The following is a 17,878-nucleotide window of genomic DNA, read 5'->3' as shown; positions in this document are numbered from 1 at the left end:
ATTCTTTGTGGTTTTATTATGAACAAAATTATAATAAGCAAAGGCAGTGGAATTTTATGAGTTTTACAAGATAGTAGCTAGCATGCATAGTAAAGGGGTCCCTCAGAGTCTCTGTGATTATGGGTCCAGCCTCCACAAGGGCAGGGACTGCTTTCTAAATAAAATACAAGTTCTAATGCAGAAGACTGCTGTGGCTCATGCTAATTTTACCCATCAAAATAGTCCGAAGTAAGACCATCTTCCCCCTAACTTTTTTCTGTGATCCTCAAGTCTGTCTGAAAATTAGAATTCCCTGGGGAAGCTTTCAGCTAGGCAGGCCTGAATCCCAGCCCCTGGCGATTCTGACTGAATTTGTCTTGGGTGGGTCTCACCCACATATATTTTCCAGAACTCCAGGGTAATTCTAATGTGCAGCCAGAATAGAGAAACTCTCCTTTAAGTGGAGCTACCTATAGATTTCATGTTGAGGGAGACCTCATGGAGAGGAGACAGCCCTGGTAAAGAAGCCCACCTTGAGTGGCTCAAGGTAACAATGTAATGCCATGGGGTCCTAGATTCTAAGATACAATGCCTCAAGTTCTGTATCCTCATGCTAACTGGAACCTCTCTGAGCTATTTTTGGAAATTAACAACAGAAGTAATGCACAGAGAGTAAATACCTATTAGAAAACCTGTCAAAACTACAGTTACTTAACATACACCAATCATAACCCTTGTGTACAAAAAGTTTCTTTATTGTACCCATTAGCAGGCATCATACTTGTAACTCAACAAGAGTATTAAAATAGGCTTCAGTTATGATGTAGAGTAAATTAACTTGGGAACTACATGCCTATGTTATAATTGGTTCAGCACCATTTGATAGATTTATGAGGGAGTTTCCCTTCTCGGATTCCTTAGAAACACAGATCACATACTCCTTTGACAGTTCCCTTAGCCTGATGACTGTTTGCTCTCATGTCACACGTACCTTTCTGGACTGAGCATGCTCAGATCACTTACCCACCCCACCCCACCCCGAGGTACAATTAAGTGCTTCACACAGGACCAAAATGTCAGATTATCTCATGGGACAAAAATGAGATAATGGCATTGGATGCAGTCCCTGCTTCCTGGGAGACTCGAGTTAAAAATAAAAGTAAACAATGGAGAGACGATCTTCAGTGCCAAAAACAGCTCTAACCATATTGCTTTAAGGAATAAAATGTCTCATTTGTAAAGCTGCAGTGAACCGACAGTTCCTTGGATTTTTCTTCCCATGCAATTGGGTTTGATCATTTTGTAGTTCTTTCTCATCTCTTAAGTATCACTTCTGTATTTTTTTTGGAGGGGTGGAAGGGTCTCTGTAGAGAATCAAAAAGGTCAGTTCTGTATTTATCTCCAGCGTGTTAAACGTACAATTCAAAGTAAAGTAGCCAAGAGTTCAATTGACGCCTCCTTGGTATTGAAGTTTAAGTTCCCCGTATGCTGGCTCCAGCAGTTTGCTGTCACAGTGAATTCCCCTAAATCCGCTCAGCAGGGTCAGCAGCAGGTGGGGAGAAGTTGGATCCAAATACAGGTTCTCAAATCAAGGTGATCATTCTTCAAGGAGACTTTTCTGAGAACAGCAACTAATTGAACTGAGTAATAAATAAGAGTTATCACCACAAACCTTCACCCCTTAGCAACCCCTGCTGCTGTATTCTAGGTGGCTGGTGTGGGCTTGCCCAGGGATCACCTCAGCCACCTTCTGACATGACACACTGCTTCCATTTTTTCTGCTCCAGTCTCTGAAGTCATGGCAGCCAGAACACTCTCTATACTGCAATCCGTCTGTTATCAGGACCTTCCTATTGCTCACCTGCAAACCCCTTCAAACTCCTTGGCATGCATGCTGTGCAGTTCTCTCCAACCTCCCACCTACTCGCCTTTCCAGCCTTCTGTGTCAGCTAGCTGCCCCGCACTGCGCTCCAGCATAGGCCTCAGGCTTGCCTTGCGGGTCTCCCCCCAAGCCCTTTGCATATGCTGTTCCTTGGGCCTCAAACGCACCCCTCGACCGGATCGCACTACTTACCTACTTAGCAACTACCTATTCTCACCCAGCCTCCCCACTTAAAGCTCCCATCGCCCCCATGGCTGCAATGGCGCCCTCTGTGTTCTCCGAGCCCCTATGTGTCCTCCTATCACATGACTTTTACACTGGACTCACTTTAAGAACACTGTAAATTCCATAAAGGTAGAGTATGAGTCTCACCCGTCCCTCACCTGCAATGTCCGTCACCTGTCTGACATACAGTAAGTGATTGATAAATACCAAATAAATAAATGCAGCATGATTTTACGTTCCTAGTGCGGAGATGGTATGAGGCATAGTAATAGAAACAATAATTTTAAAAGCATTAAAGCAGTAAAAGTATCCCCAGAAGAAAGGTGGCAAGTCGGCCCATTACCTGTTCAACTAGTTGATGTAATTTTGAGCCATGTCTGTATGCCATGAACTGTTAAAATAGCCCAACTAATATGGTTCATTTAATCTGGCCAAGTGAGTAAAATTATAATTAAAAGGTGTGTCTCTGTGTAGATACCTGCAAGTGTTCATAAAATCCTGGCACTGAAGCTATTAGGTGGCGAGGTGATGAGGGAGGCAAGCTAGTGTTTCCTGCGCCCTCTTCTGGATGGACTGAGAATAGCTTCAGTGTGCAAAAGACCTTAAAGAATTGGTTGTTCAGATCAACCCGATATGTGGTTCTAGGTTCAGATCAACTGAGACTTTCTAGACGAGAATGAGTAGTTGAAAACCCAGGGATGGAAGTGTGTGGCATTACCACCGGTCAAGACACTGCTGTCCCGCAGCAGCGTGTGAGCTCATTCATTCTGCAGGAGATTCACAGTCCCTTTCCGGGGCCCTGTCCTGGGCCTTAGTCCCTCCTGCTGGCTTCCTGGGCAGCACACAGTCCCGCCCCCTTCCAGGAAACCAAGTCAGGGACCGAACTTTGCCCTGCTGACTCTCTTTAAGCCCTGAATGCCAGATTTAGCAAATGTTTGGCAACTATGTTCATTGGCCTGGCAACCCTCTTAGACACCCCTGGTCTGGTCTGGCCTCTTCATGCTGGCTTGCTTCACTTTTTCAACTCTCGTGATTTTTCTTCTTGAGGTTCACTAGTCTCTTAAATTGCCTGAACTTGAATATTTTTCTTTATTAATTTTTTGTGTTCATCCCTTCTCCATTACTTATTTTTAGTTCATTGTTTTACTTACAATTGTTTTTGACTTTTTCTCTCATTTTTTTTTAGCTGATCATTTCTGTCTGTGGTTTATTTTTCTTTTAGCCTTACTTTTACTCCCTCTCATCTTTTCTTTGAGAGACTTTCAAGCTTTAGATTTTCTGGTCTCTTATTTGCCCTTTTTACCTTGTCTTCACTTCTTTCAATATTTTATCGACTTTTTTTAAATTAAAGTTCAGTGGACTCTTGGCTATGAATTACTCTCTGTCTCGTTTTGACTTTATCTCCTTTTCACCAATCGTGCCTGACTCTGCGTGTGTGGTTTTTCCTTTAAATTTGACATTTCACTCGATGTTTACGCCTCTGTGGCTTTGTTCCTCTTTTATTCGTCAGACAAGTATTAGCTTCTATTTTTATTTTTAAATTGTTATTTTGTTCTTTTTATTATTACAAAGGGCAATTCAAGAAACATGCCGATAAAGGCGACAGTCGGAAGGGTGACCTGTACTTGGAGGGCGAGCACGCAGGGTGCTTGTTCCCAGGAAGCCAACGCAGGAGCCTGTGCCAGTGGCTGCCCCTCGCTTAGTTTCTTTACAAATACAGAAATAAAGAATGTTCAGTCAGGAAGTGAAACAAGGAATGGGATTTCGGGGGGCCCTGAATGCTGAGCTATGCTGCTAGCTAACGGGGATACCATTTTCTGCGTATAAGAGTAATTTTGCAATAGCGCCTACACATCCGTACCTAAACCATTATAGAGCCCAGGCAACAGCTCCGTGGCCTTCATAGTAAGTGAAGCCGGGGAGACCTAAGAACAGGATACTCCTCCCCAAAAGATGGTAATATGTTAAACAAAACAAGACAAAAGGTAATGCAAAGGAAGGAAGAGAGGGATAAAGGGCGGGGAAAAAGTGAAAATGAAATTTCAGTTTTTATATCAAGCTTCCTACTGTACAACCTAAGAGAGAAAAGAGCACTTTAGATGGACTCAGGTCCCTGCAAATTAGACTCTGGTGTCACTGCTTGAACACAGTGGTTTCAACAAGGGGGCAAGAGGCATTTTGCTATGTTTACCACAGCATTATTTACAACAGTCAAGATATGGTAGCAACCTAAGTGCCCATCAATAGATGAGTGGATAAAGAAAATAGGGCACATATACACAATAAAATATTGCTCAGCCATAAAAAGAATGAAATCTTGCCATTTGTAAGGACATGGATGCCTAGAGGGTGTTATGCAAAGTAAGATAAGTCAGCTGTAGGTTTAAGAGATAATTTTAAGGAGATTAGGTGATGAATTAGGTAGAGAGATGATAGATAGATGAATAATACCCTTAAAAACATATGTACTTCTGATTCCCTTCTTTATCTGTGTATTTCAACTAATTTAACTAGTTGACCCAACATAGTATAACATCCATGTTATACTGCCTACAGTAGTATCTGAGCTCTGCTACATGAGCATAAATATCTTTTAATGATGGCATAATGAAGAAGGAAGTTCTAAAAACTACACATCACTGTATGGGAAAATATGTTTACCAGTGACACATAGAACCATACAGAAATTTGGCACCAGGGGAAAGGGACTTAACACTTTAAATACCTACCAACATCAGAGCTGTCTTAACCCATCTTGCCATTAAGTATCTCCCAAAGATAAGCCTTTCCATGCTGTCACTTCCATAGACATTTCTCTTGAGTGATATCCCTGAGCACTAGGTGGGCACCTCTGGCTAGACGGTCAGACTAAGAGGTGGTGGCAGAAAGAGTCCATGTTCCAGGCATGAAATGACTGAAATGTCACCACCTGGCTGGTTTCCTTCTTGTTGATCCAGCAGATTCAGTATCCTGAGAGACGTTTCTCCAGTATAGCGGTAGTACATTTCTAGACTGACAAGAAAAATGGGAAAATATTATGAGTGTTCTGTTCAATACTGCAACAAACTTCATTCAGAAAGTCAGTTACTCTGTCCTGAACCTGATTTGAAGGACTTTGCCTAATTTGCAGCCAAAATGACTTTTCAGGCACATCGCATTTCAAATAGCCATAGTCATCTGTAAGAGGACACTTGAACGCTAATGAGAATCAAATTTCCTCTGAGGCTTTATTTAGATAATGCAAAGTTGTACTTATTAGGTTGTATAACATAAAGAAACCTAATTTGGGCTGCACACAGGTTGGCAGCTGCAATAAAACTGGAGTTTATAAAGAGAGGAAAAATTATCAGTTAGCTCTGTGCTATCATGGTACTGCAGCAGTGCCAGATACGCCGTCCTCATCTTCTCCGCCCCATACTGCTGCAGGGAAAAAAGCAGCAGAAGATGATGTAAAATATGAATCTTGAATAGTGATGGACCTTTCACAGCCGTGATGAAGACTTTGGAAACATCACCACATGAATTCCTATTATTTCTCAAAATGTACAGCTAACTCTTAGCAAAACAAAAAGAGTCAATCAAACACTTGGATGAATCTAAGCTTATTACTTGGAAATAAAAAACTGTAACAACAATCTTGATCCCACCTTAGTCAAATTAGGAGAACGGAAACACTTCCATCTTCAAGAATCATTAGGACATGCCCTGTAACCATGAGATATCATTTGCAAAAAATTAGAATCTTAAATGTTAAAGTAGGTTACACACCTTTCTGGAACTGCATCATATATTCAGTAACTAGCCTCGTAAAAACAAGTATTGATATCTTTACTGTAAAACAATTTGTATCAAGCATGGGAGGGTAGGTTAATGATATGGGCAAATCTGAGTCCTGATAATTTCATTTATGGGTTTATTTTCTTTGAGATATGGAATGCTGGAGTAATTGTCCATCAATGTCATGTTTTAATTATCATTTCATAAAATAAAAAGACAACCAGTGTGGTTATCTACCTGATACTTTAATAATCCTACAAAATCTCCAGCGTAGCCTAAATACCCACTAATGGAGTATTAGAGAAGGCAGGCTATTGGAACAATTACCTGTCTCAAGAGAGTTCAGTGTTCGAACAGCTGGCATTTTGAACATTCTTCCTGATATTGATCCCGTCTCTGTCTCAGGGTATCTCCCAACACTGACCAAGCTTTCCACAGAGGGCAGGCAGAGCAAGCCCAACCCTTTCCGTACGACCACCCTTCAGATACTCCAAGACGTCTCAAGTCCACCTCTGTCTCTCTTCTCAAGACCAAAGTTCTTCTCTTCAAAAATAGAATTTAACAATTATATGGAGACTGTGTATTACAGATCAAGCAGGAAGCTAAGTTCTCATGACAAATAGGACGGGAAGGTTGGTGGCTGTCTATAACAGGGCACAGTTGAGTGAAAGAGACAGTACGTAATCAAGGTACAGTAGCAGAGATTAGAAGATGCTAGGTGGCACTTCGAGAACAGCATGGCAAAGGACGTGATGTTTGAGCTGAGTCCTGAAAGATAAGAATTAAGCAGGTGACTGTGAGGTGGGGCTTGGCAGGGAAGCTCCTTGGGGGTTAAGAACAATATTCACGGACCTGCAGGTCAGCCAGGCACTGGACACTGGGCCATAGAGGAAAGGGAGAGAGGACGGGGGGCATGACACACAGGAAGCACTATCTCCAAGGCCCTCATAGGTTTGCTTGGCAATGACAGCACCACTTTTTCTATGAGTCATAAAGAGCCACTGAAAGATTTTAAGCAGAGAAGTGACATTATCAGATTTGCATTTCAGTGAAATGTGTTGGAGAGTTGTGCAGAGAGAAAAAGGGATGATGGCTCAGTGGGAAAGGCAGACAGACCTAGGCAGCAGCATGTAGGCAATGGAAATGGAGAGGTAAGGCGGGGGCCACACTGTGACTCAGGGAGAGTCCTCGAGACCCAGTGCCCAGTCAGAGAGACACAGGGCCAGGGAGCTTGATGTTTTTTTCTTAAAAACTCCAGCTTTTTCAACCACTCCATACCTTACTGTTTTTCACCTCCTCACAATTTGGTTACTTTCTTCATATTGATGCAATCTGGTGACACTTCTACCATAATTGAATTGCAACCTATTCTTCCTCACAGGTAATGATCCTGAAGTAATAGCAATGTCACTATTTACATCACTGCATCAACTTAAACTGCAATTAAGTCACAGTTCCAAGCTATTAGGAGTTATTAGCATAATGGCAGTGGTTTCCTTAAATCTGCAAATGCTGAGTTGTGAGATATAGAATTAGATGCAGGACTAATTAGTTTTAAATTTATATTTTGTAATGATATTACTCGAACACAGAAGTGAGTTAAAAAATATGAAGGGCATGGCATTAAGCCTGATGCAATGTCTTCATAAAAGGTAGACTAAAGGTAGGATTATTACTAGTAGCTGCAAATAACCCTTGCTCATCTGTAACAGTGCAACGTAGATACAGCGACCCTTGCTCTCCCTCCTCGTTCAGTGACAGTTCAGTCCATTTGCCACAGGGAGTCCTCCTGAGGGTCACTTTGAAACTGGACTGGTGCCCAAAGCAAGAGAAGGGCATCCTGGTTGACCCTCTGAGGCTTGGGATCTACACCCATTCAGGCATTCAGGCATCGCCAGTGAAAACTTGCAATTTCCCTAGGAAATGTCAGCATCTCTGCTCACCACTCCTACCTCCCCGTGGGCAGGCCTCCCACGATTCCCGGTCTTGTAACAAAACAAGCCATCTCCCCAAGTCTCTCGTCTGAAGACCCCAGGTGCCCTCAGAGCCCATGCAGCCCCATTCTGTCGAGCTGTGCGGCCCTTCTGCTGGGCATGGCAGTGAGCCCTGTGGAATGAAGCTGCTTAATCTCACTTGGCCCAGCGCCTTATTCTGCGCCCATCTGCTCTTCAGTTCTGCGTGGAATAGAGCCCAGTCCAGCCTTTGTACCAAACACGTAGGGGGCTCCCCGGGCCAGTCAAAGGCGAGGAGTGGGCAGGTTCTCCTCTGCGCATCTTCAAGACCAGCTCCGTAACAGGCCAGAGACACGGGAAGGAAAAACTTTCTGAATAAAATGCCTGCAATACTGAGTCGTCTGCTAGAGGGCGACAAATGTTAAATAATAACGTGGCTGCTTTTCTGCTGGATGACACGGGTGTTTTTTTAGTTCAAAAGCAAGGTCCAGAGCCTATAAGATACCCAAATGATGCTTTGTTAAAAAAAAAAAAAATCCACAGCGTCCATAGGCATCTCAGCTAAAAAAAAAACAGCCTTTGAGTTTTTGCTATTTTTCAAGTGCTTATTAATGGATACCTTTATCATTGCACTTGTCCTCTTTCCAAACAGATTCACAAATTAACCACAGCATGATTCAGGGGAGCTAACCTTCACTACCTACTGCGAACCCCTGCTTGAAAGCTCTATTAACTTAACTACCTGAAAACCAATACATGAGAGAGGAAAGTGGAAGGAAACCACCCCACTGAGGACGGAGATGTTTTATGCCTGTCTACTACCCCAGCAGCTTTGAATCTCAAGAGCTGCCAGGAGCAGGCTTTCAGGGGGCCCCATCTCTAAAGCAGTTCAGAGGGTCCATCATGCCATTACCTGTAGTACGCACATTTTGTTATCCAAAGAGAGACTCAGTTTGGTTTTGAAAAGGTTTTGTCAGCACGTGTCCATTGAAGCCAGGATGTGCCCCACACAGAAAGGAGACAGGAGAGGCCCAGACACGATCCACCCTGAGCCATCGCGACCACACCCTCCACTCCCTCCGTCCCAATAGCCTGCCTTCTCTAACAAACCATTTATGTTTTGTCCTGTGTACCAGGAAATGACAGTTTTCAATAGTTGTCATCATAACCTGCCATATTAGAGCCATCATAAACACATTTTATAGGATGTGCCCATCCTTCTTGAAAAGACTTCATATCTGTTTCCCTCAGTCCCCGGAAAGCATAGTTTAACCATATCAGATTAGATACCCAGATTTCCTATAGAAAAACTCAATGTAGGCATACAACCAAAACATAAAAATCAAATGGCCCCATCTGATAAGAGCGTAGATGATTTCCCAAGTCTCAGTGGAAAGAGATCATGCAGAATACAGAACAGCTCAGTATCCAGAGGTTCCCCTAGTGCTTGTCTATGGAGCTAGGCTGCCAGACCAACTGACTGTGCGCCCCCACTGTGTCCCAAAGGTACTTAAATATCAAACACCACATGCAAATTTTAGCAAAGTCCCAAGCCCCTCTTGCTTCAAATCCAAGAATCATATGCTGTCAGGCAGTGGGCAGCCCAGAGTTTGGTGGGAGTTTAGAACACTAACAGCTCCCATCTGAGACCATACCTCCCCAGGAAATGTCTGAATGGGTAAGATAGTTCTCAGATCATGCCAGGGGCCCTCAGCTGACTTCAGATCCACTCCTCATGCCCTCCAAGGGAACTCCCAAGAGGGGGAATTCATTTTCCATATCCTTATCAAACTGCACCTCTGCAGTAGCAAAATGCATTGCAAACGTATCCCAGTTCATTCTTAGTGTCAAAGAGGACCTCAGGGCCTCAAATCTGGAGGGATCTGAATGACTTTTATAGTCCAGAGACACCGAGTGTAAACCTGGGGCATATTTACCCATGAAGAAAATGCAGGAATACACCTGGTATCCCTTACTACCATTTCACTCCTAGCAGAGGGGAAGTGTCCACAGAGGTGGCATGGCGGTGACATCCTGCCCATTTTTACACTCGTGAGGATGTTATTCCTGAGAACATCCTGGACTTCAAGTGAACTCTGAAGCCCGCCTGATCCTGTTGAATGATCCTGTTGAATGGAGCACCTCCTACCGGGGCTCCTGCTCTGCTTGCCTTACCTCTAGGACTGCTCCTCTCACCTCTTTTGCTGACTCCTTTGCGCTGCCTAGTCCTTAAACTGAGAATCCTGAGGATTCCATTCTCAGTATTTCTTACCTCTGAGACTCTCTATGTCTTCCCAGGGTGACTTTATTTCAACTGCCGTTTATGTGCTCAGACATGTAACACTAGTCCAATTCCTGATCCCTGTCTCAGTCACTTGCCTGATCTTCCACCTGGAGGTCCCACAGCACCTCAAATCCAGTGCTTGCTAGTAGGAATTCATTATCTTAACACCAAAAGCTGTCTTTCCTCCTCTGTCAACTAGGACCACTATCCACTCAGTTGCTGTACTAGCTGGGTCCAACCAGGAGACAGAAACCTCACAGTAACTGAAAAGAAGACACTTAATAAAGATTTACTAAACTATGTAGGAGGATGCTAAAGGGCAGCCTAGGGCTGAGGGAGAGAACCCAAGGACAAACAAACTTGGAAGTGAGCCCACAGGGCTGGGGTTCAGATCTCACTGGAGAAAGCGTAGTTACAGCCCCCTGGTTGATTGACAGGTTGACTGGGTGTCCAGGCAAGAGTTGATTGGCAGTCACTGGGCAGCAGGAACTGACACTCTGGGGTGCAGATGGAGCCAAAGAGGGAGTCAGAGGCCTGAAGTGTGTGGTGTCTGCAAAGGGAGGGCTATAGCAATATGGTCTCGGGCCAAGCCAGAGTTGTGAGATGATCAAGGGACTTCACATTTTAAGTGGGCATCTCCGGCAGGGATCCATTAGATGTACCCACCCATCTGCACCACTATAGGACCACACAGTAAGAGCAATAAAAAGCAAAACAGCTCACCAAACCAGAAAGAGAAGCTCTCTTCTTCTTCTTGGGGTGTCCCTCCAGTGCCCTCTACTGACACAGCAAATAAGAAATGCTCCAGGGGTCCCATCCATTATAGCAGAGCAGGTACTGAAGGGTGAATATGGAGCTGGGCAGTAATACATTGATGACTGGCACAGTTACCCACACAAACCTCCTCCCTCCCACTCACACCCTCATATTTAGTTTCCACATCTTGCTAACCACTTAGCAGATAAGTGTCTGTAGACTAGAATCCATCCACTCCCTCATCCCCACCACCTCTGCCTGGGTTCATGTTCTCAGCTATCACATGGACTTTGGCCATGACTGGTCGCCCTGCTATGGGCATATCCTGACTCCAGTCCCATCACTGAACAACTACCACATATCTTCCTAAAATAACATCATCCTTATTATGCCCTTATTTAAAAACCTCTGGTAGCTAATTGGCTGATACAAGATGTTAATAACAGGAAAAAATGGGGGGAAGGATCATATGGGGAGGTTCTGTATTGTCTGCTCAGTTTTGTGTAAGTCTAAAAATGTTCTAAAAAGTCAGATCTATTAACTTAAAATGAAAACCAAACCCTGCTCTGGCCACGCTTTGTCAAATTCCTTCTCTTGACATCAGGTCATTCCTAACCTTCATGTCTACATACTCTCATCTTTCCAGTCTCATCAGACCACATCTCACACACCAAGCCATGAATTTCCACAGCTCTCCTTCGAAACAAGGCATTTCTGTTGTATGGAATACCCTTCCTTGCTTTCCTTTACTGCAAAATCTCTACTCATCCTTCATGTCCCAGCTCAGACGTCAACTTGCATCAAAACCTTTCCAGATAAACAGGCAAGTCAGGTGTTTATTGGCCTTTGTTCTCATTTTATTTCTTAGCATATAGTATTTTAAATTATCTGCTCACAGGTTAGGCTTTGTCACCTGTTTATAAAATAGAAGACAGGGAGTGTTTCTTATTCTACTATTTATCCCCGCTCCTAACATAGTATCTGGCACAGAGCAGGCACTCAATAAATGTTTACTGAATGGTGAATGAATGAATAATGGGAAGAGCATCAAAAGCCTGTGTTAAAAATGTCTGGCAACATCTCTGCAGTTGAGAGCAATATTATTTAGCTAGCTGGGACACAATCTTGGAGGGGGAAATAGTAGAAGAAAATAAAAATGTTTGACATTCTTTTGTGAACTCCCTTAATTAAAGTGTAATGTCAACAATCAGTAAGTTCACTATTGCTAACTCAAAATGATTAATAACTAATAAATCTCAGGAGAACTGGATGCTCCTGGGCCTGGGCTCCTGATTAGAATGCATGGACAAAGTGATAAATGACTAATGTTTTTTACTTTCAACCGTTAGCACACTTCCCCCCTGGTAATCAGGAATCAAGATAGCTCAGAGCAGAAGGCTGTATATTACCTTTTTAACATTAGGTGGAAAATGAGCAACAGAGGTAGCAAAGTGCACATGTATGGCTATGATCTAGGCCTCCATTATTAATAAGTAAGCATGCCAGGCTCCCAGCTCAGTGTGGCACATGGATTCTCTCACTTAATCTTCATGTTGACTCAATCAGATTCCTCTTTCCACCAGGGGAGACGGTTCTTCAAGTGGTACACCTGTTTATTCTTTCCAAGTCAGCCTCTCTATCAGCGTGAGTGCTAACAAGTGCTATTGAGTGAATTTTTTTCATGGACCCTGGTAGTTTTCTTCGGCCAGTCAACATAACCAGATGCCATTTACAGGCCAGGTTGGAGCCTAGCTCCAGACTTACAGCTTTTTTGGTTGACTGTATGAAGGGGCTTACACATTCTAGAATTATCCATGTTTCTTTTGAGCTTGCTACCTGTGGTCAACTCCAAGGAGCAAGCCACAAGTGAAAAGCAGCTCAAACCAAGAAGTAGAAGTTGCCCGTCATGCCAACACCAACGCTTACCGGCTGAGCCATGCGCAGAACACAGAACTCAGGAATTCTGATATGACTGGCAATCCAGGCACCACTATTCTGATGGTACTGCTAAAAATAGAATCCAATTTGTTCCTGATAGTAAGCAGAACTACAAAAATACTATCCTGCCTTCTAAGGTATGAGCTTTAGCACCACCCGTAATAAAAGGGAACAGGTGCAATGACAAGAACAGCCTATCCACTGAGAGCTCGTCCTGTTTGCTCCCTTCATGCCATGGCCCTCTGAGCCAAACCAAGGCATTGCATGAAGGATGGCCTTTATAAATGAGCCCCCTACAAGAAGCCACAGAGGAGTGTCCACCAGACAGGACTTGTTTGCATTCTTAGATCCAGAGTTGTCCATTTGGCCTACCTGCGAATCTCCCCAGCACATTCCTCCTCATGTAGGGACTGGCAGACAGCTCACAGGAAACACCAGGCTGACATTTTAATTCCCATTATGCCTTGCAAACAGCTTAGTATTACTTTTCATGCTGTAGCCATCATAATCACACACATGTAACTATACTTCAGATTGCAAATGCAAATTGTTTTATACATAATTACTTCTCCACTTAGTAGAAGGAATTGAGCACAAATTTTGATGGTGCCTTTACAATTGTGATTGTTGGCATTACTTCTGCTATTGCACATAAAATTAGCTGTGAGTCATCCATCATTATTTCATTTGCAAAAAGTTGTTGGGTTGTATTTTTAAATATTCATTAATTTGATGTGATGTCCTTGTGTGCATAAAATGATGTGTTATATGTAAAAGTGAGCGAGCTCCATAGGACTTGACTCATAGTACAAAATCATGGGCCAACACCTAAAACTGTGGGACATCTTAGACATGTTATTCAAATCTAAAGATCGGAGCAAAAAGCATAGTCTTAACCAGGGCCTTCGAAGTGGGCCAGGTGTCTGTTGCCAGAGGAAACCATGTGAATTTAATTTGCACTCAAGGAGGAAACAACCATTCTTCCAGGTCACTGGAGTGTTAACTTTTACCTTTTAGTGACCGTCTAGGAGCAGGAAAAGAATTTCAAAATCCCTTTGATTCTAAAACGCCATTGTTTTATAGGGCTCACCGCTGACATTATAAAGGCTTCTAAAGGAAAAAAGAAACATAACCACATTGAATGTGCACATTGCTAAAATAATCTTACAATCTGGAAGTGGTGTTTCAGACTCAAGGGCACATGATAAATATTTTACCCAAGTGCCTTACAAAATTCAAGATTAACGTTCTCATGCACAAAGTTCTGGGCCATTTTTCCATTGTGATGCTTCCCATGGTTTCTAGCTCTGTTTCATCTGATGTTCCTCACTGAAATCATCTAGAAATTCTGAAGTCCAGTTAAATCATCACTTTATGTGTGTAGGTACCCTGCCCTTAAACATGTAGTACTGTACTATGCTTAAAGTCAGCGCTATCTCTACTGCATTCTGATCTCTTGGAGGTGAGACCCTTGCGACGTTTGCCCCTGCTATGTGTATGCCTGGAGTCCAGCGCTGTGCCTAACATTGCAGAAGCACTGAGCGCAGGGGAATGAAATGAGCATTGGTGTACAGACCAGGATACCACTCAACAGCCCAGACTTTACTGCCTGTGTGACGTTAACAAAAATCACTTCCTGCCCTCAGCCCCAGTCAGTTGTCCCATCTTCAAAACACTGTAATAAGTAATACCTACTTTGAAGGACGTTGTTAAGAAGGGGGAGGCAGAGAAGCTGATGATGTGAATATTTTGCCCCAAACACATCATTCACCCAAGAGATGTTGACATCGTTATATGTCATGATTATATGACAAATGTTGACATTATTATAATGTTACTGGTATTGTTAACAGATAAATTATTGTTAGCAGATAATGTCTGCTGAAATGTTGGCAGAACATTTCCAACTGAATGTAAATGGGTGATAAATAAGTGAAGAGAGAGTAGAAGAGAAGAACAAAGCTGGTTTCTGTCCTGTTCTCAATGTACATGACAAGGAGTTTTGAGGCCTGAAGCTTTTTATACTCATAAACCAGTAAAAATTCCCTGTACATTGTAGAAAGTCCAAAAATCCACATCATGAAAGATTGCCTTTGGGGTTTCCTACTGCTTGCCTTTGTTAGACTTCAGCTGCCCCTTCCTCCCCAGTTTGAGTCACTTGTAAGGGTCAACGAGGCGTTAAAGACCTTTCACACCTGTCACCCAAAATAAACTACCTAGGAGCCTGAATTTGCTGAGATGTTAATGCATGTTTTTCATGATCTGTTCGTTAACAGTAATCCACAATTATCAAGCTTTTGCTTTTCTTTCTGCTTCTGTTTTCCCTGCCTGGCACTATTGAAAGTGGGGCTGTACTGAAATGACGCAATACATTTTTATCTACATTATAATTAACAAGTTGCAGAATTACAGTGAAATTAGAAGAGTTGTCATTATCAAAGTGCCCCATAAAATGTGTCTAGGGCCAGGGCAAGGTGAAGAAAGAGCAAAATAGATGGAAGAGAAAAAGCAGTTACAAAAAGATGGGTATTTTTGTGTTGGTAACTTTGCGGAGGGGGGAGAAAGGGTGAGAATTATGCCTTCAAGGCCAAGGGACCCAGAAATAGTACCCTAATACTAATTGCTGCCAATTTTGAGTAATTAGCTCTGTTTCAGACACTGTGCAAAACATCTCATTTATCCTTAAAAAAACCTTTTGATTTTGATACTGAGTTGGGCGTTTTGCATTTGGCATGACTGACTAGCCCTGTTTTACAGATGAGGCTCAGAGGCATGAAGGAATTTGTCCAAGGTCCAGAACCAGGACTAAAGGGGAGGCAGATGAGGTCCCTTCAACGCACAATTTAAGGAAGCCCTCATTCTCCGGCTGTGCAAGCGCAGGGCTGGCGCTGGGGAGGGAGTGCCTCCTTAAATTTGCACCCCTTGCTTCACCCATGTTCCCATCCTTCTGTAATCACACAATGAAAAAGAAAATGGTCAAACATTTAGATCTGATCCAAAGTGTGTATTTTTGACCACTCTGTTAGCTGGTTCAGGTAACCATGCTGAGCTTTCTGGAAAATAAATTCAATAAGTAATGAGTGACTGCTAAGTGCAGGGCCCAGGGTAACTGTGCAGGGCACACAGAGATGAGAAAGGTGGTTCCTGTCTTCACTACTGAGATGCTGGTGTGCTATGAATCACTGACAGCCCACGTGTGCTAGGAGAGAAGAAGGCAGGCAGGCAGCTGGGCCAGGCCTTGCCCTGCATCTCAGGCTTGTCTGGCTCTAGTGCCACCAAGCATCTTGGGGAGGGCTCAGAACCTTGGGCTTTCTGAGAAGTAGTTTCCACATCTGTAAAATGGGAATAATAGTACCTGTGCTACATTCATCACAAGGTCGCAATGAGAAGTAAAAAATCAGGGAGCAACTATGAGACCCTTCTGTAAGGAATGCCAAGTGTCGTGTGCAGGACCTGCGTCTGAGATTCTAATTCTGGCCTTGCCTTTTATCCCCCAGTATGACCTCACAAAGGACTCTTCTTGCAATATCTTACTTCTTCGTTCATTAAATGAGAAACGTGGATTCAAAATGTTCTAACATTTCATAATTATGTGACTGAAATACTGCGGGAAATGTTTAGCAAAGTTTGTAGAATTGTTTTTCACAGTGTCTTATTACTTGGATCAGTATACATTCAATGATACTGGCTTTAGAGACTTGCAACCTTATATTAATGATGCTATGGAAGGCAGTAAATGAAAATACCAGAAGGTGAGTTTTAGCTGAGCATAAGGAGCAACACTGTAACAGCTCATTTATTCCAGGAATATTTTGTGGAGCACCATGATATGATGAGGTAAATCTGCATAGCCAGAGTCTAAGCCTTTGTTCTCTCTGCTTTGCTACAATCTCCCCTAAGCTTTCTGAGCCCTAATATCCCAGGTGTAAATAGAGCTAACATTACTTCAGAGGGTTTTCATGAGGGATCGATTATATGGTGCTTATAAAGATCCTTCCACATAGTAGATGCTCAATAAACTAGCTAGCTAATAGTTTGAAACAGCACCTGAACTTCAGTCTATGACAAGAGGCAAAAATGACATCCTGGAGAACTATTGTGGGCAGGTGCATTTATGGGCTCTGTTCTTCTCCCTCTACATCCTCTTGAAGAGACAGGCAGAATGACCCTCAAATCTAAACAGTCTCATGTAGGTGCTTTATTCACGTAAAAGGAGAGGGTGTCTATACAACCTTCTCAGATATGAATTCCCAAACTCGTTCCTGGGCTTGTCTCCTGGCATGTCAGCCCCTCCTTTCAAACCTGACTATTTTGTACTCTGCCTTCTTGGCTCAGCCAGGCAGTAAGTACAGCAAGTGGGAAGAGTTTTATATTTGGACTCCAAAGACCGGGATCTGAATCATATAGTCTCTTTGGGCTTTTGTTTCTTCATCTATAAAATGAGTATAATGATACCCATTCATCTTACTTTGCACAGTTTTGGGAACCAAGTAAGATAATATTCTCGAAACACTTAGGAGATTACAGTGTTGTACAAGCATGAAGTCTATTGCAGAAGACGGTGCTGGCACACAGGGCACATGACGCAAGAGCATGTGAGTTAACCTGTGCAGAGCCACCATCACTCTTAGATGCATGAAGCAAAGTTCAAAGTTCACACCCTAACATCAGTAACCTAGGCGTTCTCTGTGGCTCTGATGAAGTATACCTTACTCGCTGAGAGCAAAAATGTATTAAAACTGACACTGCTTTAGAAGTCAGTCCCACAGTGATTAAATAGAAGTGTCTCTGCCCACAACCTTACCCTAGTCCCAGGACTCTACACTGGACTTGGGAGTAAAACGAAAGAACTTTATTCACTTTGCAAATATTCACTAAATATTTCCTGTAAGCAAGACACTGTGTCAGATGTCTTGGACGATTACAAAGACAGAATCAGAAGCTGACCCTTCCTTCAGAGCTCTGTTACCTCTGCAGCTGTGAAAATTTGAGGAGAAGCCCAATGGCCTGAAATTAAATTTAAAGGATTCTAGGGATGTACCCAGACTAGAAGAGATTCAGAGATGAAGTGATTCAGGGGATCTA

The 17,878-nt window shown here is 43.0% G+C and overlaps 1 protein-coding gene across 5 annotated transcripts in view; it reads left to right on the top strand.

Annotated features, from left to right (window-relative positions):
* The window catches only part of PHACTR1 (phosphatase and actin regulator 1), a 509,978-nt gene that overhangs the window by 155,204 nt on the left and 336,896 nt on the right, over nt 1–17,878 (top strand). The gene's annotated exons all lie outside the window — the stretch shown is intronic.

Source organism: Manis javanica, chromosome 16 (assembly GCF_040802235.1).
Source record: "Manis javanica isolate MJ-LG chromosome 16, MJ_LKY, whole genome shotgun sequence".
NCBI lineage: Eukaryota > Metazoa > Chordata > Mammalia > Pholidota > Manidae > Manis > Manis javanica.
This window is presented reverse-complemented; position numbering and strand designations above follow the sequence as displayed.